The sequence below is a fragment of the Manis pentadactyla genome, chromosome 8 (genome assembly GCF_030020395.1).
Source record: "Manis pentadactyla isolate mManPen7 chromosome 8, mManPen7.hap1, whole genome shotgun sequence".
Lineage (NCBI taxonomy): Eukaryota > Metazoa > Chordata > Mammalia > Pholidota > Manidae > Manis > Manis pentadactyla.
Window position 1 is genome coordinate 109,588,470 of NC_080026.1, and position 12,332 is coordinate 109,600,801.

General features: G+C 36.4%; 1 protein-coding gene across 1 annotated transcript in view; it reads right to left on the reverse strand.

The window, feature by feature from the left end:
* Positions 1–12,332, reverse strand: part of HPSE2 (heparanase 2 (inactive)) — a 678,034-nt gene that overhangs the window by 288,273 nt on the left and 377,429 nt on the right. The window lies entirely within an intron of this gene.

Here is a 12,332-nt window from a genome sequence, read left to right on the forward strand (position 1 = left end):
AATGCATGAAATCACTAACACAGAAATACCTTGAAATTATTCACCTCTTCATCTCTCTTTTTTTCCCAAACGACTCAGAGCTCTTCCACACATTAAAACTGACACTTGGGTGGGGTGGAATCAATTATAGTAAAGCTAGAGGAAGAAGTACGCCCATATCATTCAACTCATCCAACATGAGCAGTGGGAGCACAAATGAGGGAAAGTATTGCTTTTCGCAATTCCACTCTTATTTGGAGGGAGACTTCAGGCACACAGTAACACTAGAAAAGGCGAATATTTACAAGCACCATGGGCTCTGCTCTATCCACTCAAACCCTAATAGGGAATTATCTTGAGAATTAGAAAATTAATATTTGTTGTTCAAAAACTTATATTTTAAAATGTGTTTTTAGATGTTCAGAAGCAAAACTAGCAAGATTCTTTTAAGAAGACTAGTATTCATTCATTAATTCATTCAACATTTACTGACTAACTAGCTATGGCATATACTGAGTGAAGTTAAGAGAATACAAAATAAAGAAGACAGGGCCCCTAATCCCAAAAAGTTCACAAACTAGAAACCAGTCCTAATAACGCTGATATCTTTAAGGACATTATCTTCAAGTCCATACCACTGGAGTTAACTTCAAAGGTTTTTACTAAAAAGCTGACTTCAAAGAGTAGGAAGTTGCTTGATTTGGAAGAGACTTCCTAAAAAGTCAAACATGGGTTGTAAGAATGGAGGTCTCCCATAATATGGTTTTTGTTCCTCCAAATTGGAATTCTCGGAGCAATTTTTTAAAAATTACCTGGAATTAAAAACTGTTCCCTCTATAAAGACAAAAGTAGGGAAGAAAGGGAAAGGGAAAGAGAAACAGTATATGTAAGGAGACAGAATTAGAAAGGCAGAATTCACAAAGTACTCGAAAACAGGTGATATCTTCTTTTTGCTAAATTATAGGCAGATCATTTGAGAGCCAAGGGAAGCTTGAAAAATGCTAATACAAAAAATGAAACCATAGGCAAGCACAAAACATGGAAATCTAAAATTCTTAGAAAGAAAATTATTTATCAGTAAACGTTGGCAATGATTAATAACTAAATTTCTATTAGAAAGATTATTTCATTTGTACTTCAATGTTTATTTTTTTCAGTCTTGCTCTTAGTTTAACTTTTAAGACATGTAAATAATAGTAATTAGTGGGAAATCCACAGATGCAAGTCTACAGTTGGGTCTTTATTATCAGTAAAAAAATTTTAAGGAAAAGTATATATTAAAAGGATTTTTGTTTTAGAACTTTCACTTCAGCTGTGGCATAAAGGCGAATTGGGGGCTGGGGAATGGAGAAGGGCTAGAGATGGTAATAGAAGATAGGAGATTATTGTAATACTGTGGACAAGAGTTAAATTTTTTATTGGTTAGAGAAGATGGAAGAAGAATACACAATAACTGCACATTTTCAAAATTGGGAAGGGGTTATGAGTGATAATATCTTTGGAACAAATAGATCTTAGAGCAAAAATTCTGGGAAAATTCCTTCAGGTCTTTATTCAAATGTCACTTTCTCAGGGAAGGCTTCTGTGGCAGGAAACAAAATGGTATGATCACTGCACCATTTCCTTTCTTAGCAGACAGGAGGGCATTTCCTGGCTTCCCCTGTAGCTAAGGGTGAGAGCGTGTGACTTAGTTTTGGCAAAAGAAAATGTGAGCAGGAGTGATGTGTCACTTCCAAGCCAAAGCACCTATTTGCTACTGATGTATGTTTTTCTCTGCCCCTAAAAACTATGTGCCACTGTGGCAACATCACCAGATGGAGGAAGCCTGGAATCCTGAATCTCTGGGCAGCATAATAAATCACTTATATTAGACTTCCTACGGGCAAAGACTAAACAGGCTAAACCACTGACCTCTAGTTTTATTACTATAGCATAGCATAGCCTGTTTTGCTTAATACACATTTTCCAGCCACCATAACTAAAATCCCCCCTCCCACCACCAAAAACAAACCCCAAACACACATATATGTTTCCCATCCCAGGTTTCTTGCCCAGTTTTCTCTTTAGCACTTGTCACTCTATAACTTACAATACATTATTTATTTATCTTGTTTTTTTATCTGTCTTTCCCAGTAGAATGCCCTCCATGGAGGCTGGGATATTGTGTGTTTGGTTCATTGTTGCAATCCCAGTGGTACGCACTCAAGAAATATTTGTTGGATGAATGAACAAAATGGTAAGTTCAGTTTCTTTCTGGAGAACAGCCAGGCCTTCCAGGGGAGAAGTAAGTTCAGGTGGAAGAGACCCACAGATGCATACTGGGGAACATAACATGGCCAGAGAGGCCATGGTTGAAGTCACAGGAATGCGTTCCTTATGAGGACGAGTGTTGCAGGTTAGGTTATTCAAGAGCAGGCACTGAGACAAAGTCTTGACATTTATTAAGGATCAATACTCTTGAAAGGAAGGGAAGTAAGTGGATTGGACAGAGGAAGAAGTCAAACCACAATGCAGGCTAAAACTGCCTTGGCCAGCCTGATGAGGAAGTCTGAAGCAAATACTGCCTGTCAGAGGTGCTGCCTCAGACCAACATGCTGGGGCCTTGCACCCCACTTCATTCATTCAGCCTCTGATGTAGGCTGCCCTGAGAAGGGCTGACCTTGGGTGAGAAGAATCCTAAAGGTGTTGACAGCTGGGGGTTGTCTGCTGAACTTACTCCCCAGGGCTGGGCAGCAAGTATTTCTTGGAAGGGAAATCTGAGCAATACATCTCCTTACCTACCACAAATGGTGAAGGAAGAGAAAGTTGATGGCTAGGACTCCCAGATTTAACAAATACAAATACAAATAATGGTATTTCATCAATACAAACAAGTCCTGCGTAATGCTTGGGACATACTTACACTAAAAAATTATTTGTTTATTTGAAATTCAAATTTTACTGGGTGTTCTGTATTTTATCTGGCAACTCTACTAAGGGCTGTCTTAGAGTAGAGCCACAGTTGTCAGGAAAGAAGTAGGACTGTCAGGACAAGGTAAGAGGGAATCAGAGAATGATCCAAGGACCAAGATGAACTAAATAGCAAAGAGATACAAGGAAGGAGGTGGTTTTTAAAATAATAAAATGATATAATACTGACCCTTGAAAAGTGAAGAAGATAGATAAAGGAAGATAAAAACCTAGAGTCACAGCAATGACTCAGAGATTGGGGATAAAAATGCTTTAAAAAAACGGACTCCAATAAATGTTGAATCACTGTATTGTACACCTGAAACTAATGTAATACTGTGTGTCAACTACCCTTCAATAAAAAATAATTATCTACAAAAATAAAAAAATAAAATAAATAAAAAAACGGACTCCAATGTCAAATGACATAGCCATAGCCATATCCAAGCAGAGCAAGCTAAAACACGGGGGAAAAGGGGACAACAAGGTGTCAAATTACATGTGGCAGGGCATGCCTTGCCACAACACGGCACTCATACTTCCTCTTTTTCTGAGTTTCTATCAATGAGCATTCTGCAAAATTTTTATTGTCATAGAACAAATACCTTCTGTTTCACAATTTACATATAATATAAGAACATACAAGAACATCATGTTTCACATTCTATCATTTTCCAAAAGTTTATTTTTGTTTTCCCTTTAAAATATGAATACATAACGATGTCGGCATTGACTGGGGGTGGCAACGGTATTAAAATCTAGAGGAGGGAACAAGTGTAATGCTACTGCAGATACTCAGTATAAAGCCTTAAGGAAAGGCCGTTAGATTTGGCTCTTAGATACTGATTGATGAGCTTCAAGAAAACCAGTGCTGTTGGAGATGGAAGCCAGGGAGCCTGGTGTTGAGGACTGAAAATGTGCTGAAGAAGTAGACAGACTATGTGCTTAGCACACCTGTTGTGAAGGATAGGCGGGAAACCAGGTAGACTTTTTCCTTATGAGAAATCCCTTCCCCAAAAAGGGTTTGTTTTCCTTATTTATGCTTCAAATATTTGACTAAAATACCTGTTAAGTGGCAGCTGGCCTCTCATAACAGTATCTCTACAAAACAAATGCATTTGTGTTGCAGAGGTTTTTCTACTCAACTAAATAACCCTATTAGTCCCCCAATATTATAGCACTTACTTCTTCTCAAAATAATTTCATATCTGTTTCTTATATTATACTGCCCATAGAGTGAATATTGGAATCAAGGCCTAGAGAGATCATAGGATTTCCTTAACATTGCACAACTAGACAGAAATAGACCCATGGGCTAAGTTTTCTGATGCCTAATTCCATCTCTTCTACAGATTATTTTTCCTGTTACTGATTTCTATTTCAAGTTTTTCACTTATCTAATTTTATTTATAAAATGACAATGGCTCCTTGAAATACCCTGCTTTGAGTATCTTCTGTGCTATCTCAGATATGCAATAGTTAAAAATTACTTGTCTCCAGAAAAGTATGGGAAATACGCTTATTATCATCTCTGGTTTTTACAAACTGAGTATAACCTTGAGCTGAACTTAAGAACTTACAAATTAATGTACCACTGAAGAGGTAAAATCCTGTGCCTGATATTTCAGGTGTATAGGTACTTCTTCTAGAATACAGTCCCATCACACAATCCAAAACAGTTTTCTTTTTGGCCAGTAAGTCCAACCTATTAGCCATTTATTTTAATCTCTTTTTATAATCAAAATAAAGCATTACTAGTGTCTGTACTTGTATAAAAATGTGTTTGATCCTTTTAGACATAAAGAATAGTGAAATGAAAACAACTTAAGCTTTATTTCTCCCGTTCACCTCCCCCACCACAAACACAGCAAAAAGAGTGGAAAGGCTTCTATAACTAGTTCACGAATAACTCTACGTAAGCCAAACAAAAGAAAACTTCAAACTTGCTTTTGTGGCTAGGCCTCCATAGGGGAACAGCCTCCTTACTGATTTGGGAAGAATAAAGGGTATTTTTGAACTTAAAAGTGTCTGAAAACATCATGTCTACAAAGTGTGGTTGACATTATTATGCATTTAAAAGAGTCTAATGAAGCCCAGCTCCTTACAAATTCCCACAAAAAAATGAAGAATGGGAAATTGTTCCTGCCATCCAGGGGTCAGAGTGGTGGTTATTGCACTAACCAATTGTACAAAGGAGATCTGCCATTTGTAGACAGCCCCAAAGTCTTGTATTAGCAAGAACACCCTGAAGACTGGCCCTTGTCCAAAGAATTTACTCAGAGAGACATTTAATATGGAGTAAATACAGCCTCAAAGAGAACAGCTATGAATAAGGGCTTTGAAAAGGTCGAAAGAAGATGAAATGAGGAATGTTGTTACTTAGTGTCTTTATTAAACAAATGCATGCCTTAGCTCTTCCCTGGCACATCTCAAAATGTGGTAAAGTAATAATGACATGCCCACTTCACAGACAAAAAAAGTAACTTGGAATGTGAAATTTTTCATTAGAGTGGGCCCTCAGGCCAATGTGCTGTCCTCAGAATGTGTGAACGCCCCACTCCCATGAGCCTGAAGACCTCTCCTCTCTCAAGGACATAGCTATTACCCTACAAACAGTCATGGGCACTTTCTAGTATAAAATCAACTGGCTAGTGGTGTTGAACAAATTGCTTAGTTATCCATATCACCACCTTCTACACCTGATTTTTTTTCTCTGCTGTTATTCAAATCTAGTCTTTGTACATATAAGTGCATTCATCCATGCAACAAATATTCCTGAGCACCTGCTATGTGACAAGTATTGTAGACAATGGGTTTATAGCAGTAACCAAGAGAGACAAGGTCTCTGATTTCAGGGACCTATTTTCTAAATAGGTAGGAAAGGAAGAGTGGGAGTGAAGGAGGTGACAGGCAATAAATAAACAAAATAAACTCAGATCTGATTAAGTCCTGTAAGTAAGAGAAATCATGTGAGGGTTATGGAGACTGGGTGGAGAACTACTTTTGCTTGAGTATCAGGGACTGCTGGCCTGAGGCAAGGTGCCGAGGTGGCACATGTGAGCCAGGGCCCAACTATGACAAGAAGCCAGCCCTGCACAGACCTAGCAGAAAAATGCTATAGGCCGAGAGAACAGCAATACAGAGGTTTGGAAGCAGAAGGAACTTGGAATGATTAAGGAAAAGAGGCTCAAGGTTGTTGAATCCCAGTGAAAGGGAGGGGGAGGTAGGACATGAGTTAAAATAGGCCAAGGAAGCAGTCTGGGTTGCTAAATTATGAAGTTATACACGAGAGAATTTGAAGAAAGTAAAGTGTTTTTTTTTTAACTTCTAAATATTTTAGTGTGTTTTTCCTAAGATCAAGGACAATTATGAAAGTACAATTATGAAAATCAGGAAATTTTCACCTACGTAACCAATAATTATCAAAATCAGAAAATAACATTAAAACAATATTAGTACCACACATTTAATTTTCATGTGTCTTTAGTCTCCTTTAATCTGGAACTGTGCCTCATCCTTTCTTTGTATTTCATAGCACTGAGATTTTTTTGAAGAACTGCTATTTGTTTTGCAGTATGTCCTTAAATTTGGGTTTGTTTGACGTTTCCTTGAGATTAAATTCAGCTTATGAAAATTTTATCCTTTTCAGTGTAGAATATCAGGAGGTATATAATATCAATTTGTTCCATTACTAATATGTAAGGAGGATGTGATGAAAAAATCTATCTTTTGTTAGGGAGAGATTAATGTATGTTTATGCTTTAGGTGGTAGCAAAAAGAACTGTTAATTCTAAGAATAAAAATATAATGTGGACAAATGCCAACGAATTAAACGCAAGAAGCCTTTCCTTACTTGTTCAAAACCCTGAATATATGGCTTTAGGAGAATCTCAAGAGTCACTAAAGAATTAAGGAAGAAATAGATGGAAAAGAGAATATTTTAATAAGGACAAAGATACATTCATAAACTTCCAACAAATAAAAATAACTGTGATTGTGAATATGAATCTACTGAGTTTGAATGAAATAGAGGAAATATTTAGGTAAATAAATAAGTTTCTTTTACATAGGCAATGCAAAGAGGAATTGGTGAGCATTTATGAAACTGAAATTAGCGTACACACCCAGTGGCAAGAGCAACAGTCTCCAGGGCGGTGCAGCTTTCCTTCAGTTGCAGTGGACTGGAGTAATATCGCCACAAACACAAGCCACAAGCAAACCAGAAAGGTGTGGTTGGAAACCTTGTAACCAGGAAAAATATAGAAGGAAAAGACCAGAAAATCCAAAGTCTGTATATAACATATATGAAATGAGAATGGTTGGTATTGAGTAAGAGTGTTGTAACATGAATTGACCTAGACCTCTGGATCATAGGGGCCTTGAGGACACGGACTATGGTTGTTATCCAGTTACAGTTCTTTATCCACGTCTGTCTGAAAATAGGTATCCAGAGGTCTAATGAGAATTCTGTATATGACCTAGGACATACTACAGGACTGCTGCTCACTTTTCATTTCTACACCTCTATTAGTGCCTAAACTACCATCAAATAGAATCAGCAGAATTTTAGAGATGAAGAACCAAGACTATTGTTGAGTTTAGTTCCCTCAGTTTTCAAATGAGAAAAATGAAGTGATCGAAGTTAAGTTGCCCAAAGTTACCTAACAGTGACACTACTAATGAGCAGACAGTCCAGGCTCAGAGCCCCAAAAGGTTGGTAAAGATGTCACGAAGATGTCACTATCAAATAGCACCAGGAGCTAGGAGCACAGGAGATAGAACACTGGACTTGGAGTCAGGAAACTAGTACTTGAGTCCCAGTTCTGCCTCCGCCTCTCTCTGGGACCGTGGGCAATCACCGCAACTCCCTATAAAAGGGGAGTCATAAGACCTACCTCATAAAATTGTTATACTCAATGCAAGAATGCTTTGTAAAAGACATTAAATTAAATATTAAAACCATTAGGATGTATTATTATGATGATTATCTCATAATCACAATTTGATTAAACAGATGTCGTTCAAGTAAGAAGACTGTTAATGTGGATGTTGTACAACAGTTTATATCCCTAATTCTCATGCTTCTGAAAGATGTTACATACATTTAAATTTGAATTTAAAGAATTTTAACTTTTTGAAACTTTGTTTATGGAAAATTTCAAACACATACAAAGTAAATAGAATACAATGAGTACCCTTGTGCAGGCACACATCATTTTATTACATTTTTATTGCACTTCACAGATTCTGTGTTTTTTACAAATTGAAGGTTTGTGGCAATACTGAGCTGAGCAAGTCTATTAGTGTGATTTTTCCAACAGCATTTTCTCACTTTGTGTTTCTGTGTCATATATAGTAATTCTTGCAATATTTCATTCTTTTTCATCATAATTATATTTGTTATAGTGATCTGTGACCAGTGCTAATGATTTCCTGAAAGCCCACATAATAGGTAGCACTTTTCAGCCATAAAGTATTTTTAAATTAAGGTATGTACATTTTTTACACACAGTGCTAAATGCACACTTAATAGCCTACAGTAGAGTGTAAACATAACTTTGATATGCACTGGGAAACCAAAAAATTCATCTGAGTCACTTTATTGTGATATTTGCTTTATTGCAGTGGTCTGGAACCAAACGTGCAATATCTCTGAGGTTTGCCTTACACCTATTACCCAGCTTTAATATTTTCAAAATTCTGCCATTCTTTTTCTTTTCTTGTGATAAAATACACGACATATAATTTACCATTTTAACCATTTTTAAGTGTATAGTTCAAGGCACTATGTACATTCATGTCATATCTGTTATTCTTGTATCATCTAAACCAACCACTCCCCATCTATCTACTCCGTGATTTTAAGAACCTCACTTTTTAAATCAGATGTCTAACACCTCAATTTCCCAAACTCACATGCAACATTTTTGCTCTAATCTTGTGTCCCCTTCATGGGTATCATATTACCTCTCTCTCCAAGTGCTGTGAACTTTTAAAAATGCACTGTAATATCAATAGCAGAGACCCAATAACTGCTAGTTCACTCACCAGCCCCACTCCCACGGTACAGACCGTTCCCATAAAGCTGTGCTGATCACACAGTGAATTCCATTTACTGACGTGATGATTCCAAAGTTTTATTTGGACTGTTTTCTTGATGTTTCTTCATTGTTCCCTTAGAGCTTATCTAGGCAGGGCATATAAATCTAATTAAGCTTCCTATATGAAAACAGTCTTTGTAGAAAAGTAATGAAGTTCTTTATATTGTGATGATAGTACTTAATTATAAAAGTAATAAAATAAGCTCTAATAGCCAAAGTGAGGAGTTTCTCAACTCATTGCAGCCCCTTATTAAGTGTATTGATGGGAGAATCAAAAGCTCCTTTGACTTCCCTTTAATGACTGATTCACTGCAAAAGACACCAGAAAGCATTAACTCCCCTCTTTGGTGGCCCCTGCTCTGACTAGGCTCACTAATCACTGACAGATTCTTCCCCGAATCACTTTATCCTTCTGCATACTAAATAGGGAGATATTCTGAGACCTACTCTTCAGCCTTGAATTCCTTTACAAACTTCATTAGATGACTCCTGTCTATGGCTTCAGTCTACTTCTCTATATGAGCTGCTCTAAAAGCACCATCTCCAGCCCACAATTCTCTGACTCTGATCTCCTGAGCTCATCATCATCCCCCAAACTCTATTTAACCCCCAGAAATCCTGTTTCTGTGGATGGTACTGTCACTCTTCTGGTCATCCTGTCTTAAGCCACAGTATCATCCTTCCATTTTAAAAATCCCTATCTCCTATACCCAATTCAACTCCAAAGGAGAGTGAGTCTTCTTTAGAAATATTTTTTTTATTCGCTCCACTCCACTCCCAACTCCAATAATTGGGGGCATTACAACTTCACAACCTAATTAATGCAATAGCTCATGTGGTTGATCAAATACAACTTCTGGCATATAGTTTTTAATCAAGAAAACAGAATTTTGAACTCATCTCAGAATTGAGAGTCACACTCAGCAGTCTTTCAGTTAACACTTGGGAAAGTTTAAAAAAACTTAAGTCCTTTTTCAGAGCCAGAAAAAAACAAAGTTCTCTTTATTGGTAAAACATGTTATTTTATAACTAGGTCTGAATGATGCAAACATCTGATAATCTTCAGAGAAATCACACCAATAAAATCTGAGCACAATCTGGGCCCTCTCAAATACCTCTCACATTTTCCTAATTTTACAGTCTCTATATAAAAACTTATATTCCCATTATTACATTTAGAGAGCCCTTCAAAGGTGCCATAAAATTCCAGTCTTGATAATCTCCAATTAGTGTCCTAGCTACATAGCTCTGAAGTTCCAGTTTACTAGCTTAATATGTAAGCTAGAACTTATCTTAACTGAGAACATTTATCTCTAATTACTGGTTTCTATTCCAAGCCCCTGGCTCTACAAAATCATTAACTCCCAGATTTTAGTTTTCTGTTTGGAGCTTCTCTTGCAATCTAGAAGAGTCTAGACATCTACCTTCCCAGGTACCTCTTCCATCAGAGAACACTCCAGTTGTCATTCACTCACTCCTGTGCTCTGGGGCTCAAAGTTTGATAATATGCATTAATAGATACATTTATAAATATATCCACTATAGGAAAGACAAATACCATATGATTTCACTTACATGTGGAATGTAAAAACAAAACAAAACAAAATGAACGAAACAGCAGTAGACTCGTAGACACTAAGAAGTGACATGTGGTTATCAGGGGGGAGGGGCTGGGTGTGGGTAGGTGGGTGAGGCGGATAAAGGGGCGCAAAAATCTCAGTCATAATATATTGAAGTGCAGCATGGAGAATATACTCAATGGCTCTGTTAATGGATAGTAACTGCACTATTCGGGGTGAGGATTTAATAATGTGTGTAACTGTTGAATCAGTGTTTTACACTTGAAACCAATATAATACTACCAGCTATGCTTCAATTAAAAAATACTTAAAAAATAAACATATCCATTATAGATGTATTTATTTAGTAAAATCTTAGACATAACTTGAATGTCTAATCATAACTGGGTAGGAGAAATGGTGAGTGTATAGCCAAAACAAAATTGCCATGAATTTTGTTCACTGCTAAAATAGAGTGATGGGCTCATTATACAATTCTCTCTGATTTTTTGCTTATGTTTAAAATTTTTCCATGAATTTTTTAAATTAAGGTACCTGCCTACTATGAATATAATGTAACACTAGAAACAATGTTAATCTGTATTCACAGAAATAAGGCTATGATACAGTGTTAAGCTTTATTAACACTTGCTGTGAAAATAGCAAGTTAATAAATAGTAAGTATAGCATGGTTCCATTCTGGAGTTTTGAAAGCTCTCTGTGTTTATGAGTGTATATATTTGCCTACCTGCAATATATATTTACCTATTTGGCTGGAAAAAGACCAAACAAAATGATAACTAACGCTGGGAATTAGGAGGAATAAAAGTGGATGATCATGTCTTACTCTACATAATGCAATGAAGTTTGTATTTTTACCAGCATCTGTAAATTTTTAAAAATATGTAATATTAATAATAATAACTAAAATATTTAGTGCTACAGGGACCTGATGAATTATTAAGAATATTAAATACTAAAGAATACTAATAGTAGACATCTATACTTTAAAGAATGCTACATATTGAAGGTAAAATCCTATTGTCTGACCTACTCTCTCAAGAAATTGACTTTAATTAAGTGCTTTTCCTATCAACCTTATCTGGGACTGCCTTCTTTTACTTCCTGGCAAGATTTTACTTAATTCTTTGATCTTTCCTTGTTATAGGCAGAACAGATGGAGGAAAACCATAAAATATTTTCTTGCCCTTTAGTCTGGTCCATATTCACAATTTTCTTCAAAATCATGATTGGAGTCAAATTGTGTTTCCATGGCAACCAGTAGCCAGTAACTTCCTGCTTGGCCCAAAGACACTCCTACTACTTCCATATTTTTATTAGTGGATCTGCACTTCTCCTTGCTTTTGTGTTTATGTATGAATTATTATAACCTTCAGGTACTAATTTCCCTGCTTTTCACTACCTCCGCACACATGTCTGGGGTCCAGTGCCTTTCTCTATTCCAGGACTCCTCATATTATACTGAAATTTTTTACTTATCTGCCTCCCCTATGAGACTGTAAGAAGGCTACAATCAGGGGTAGGTTCAGGTTTTGTGGGACCTGCAACTAATACAACTTAGGGAGCATTAAGAAAAGAATATAAATTATAAATACAAAATTATGTATAAATATATATATATATTTAGAATGAAAAAAGAAACCATGAGAGATTATTGAAACTTTACATTAGATTTTAGAGATTAAGATCCCTCTCTTCTGAGACTTTTTTAGACATTTTACTA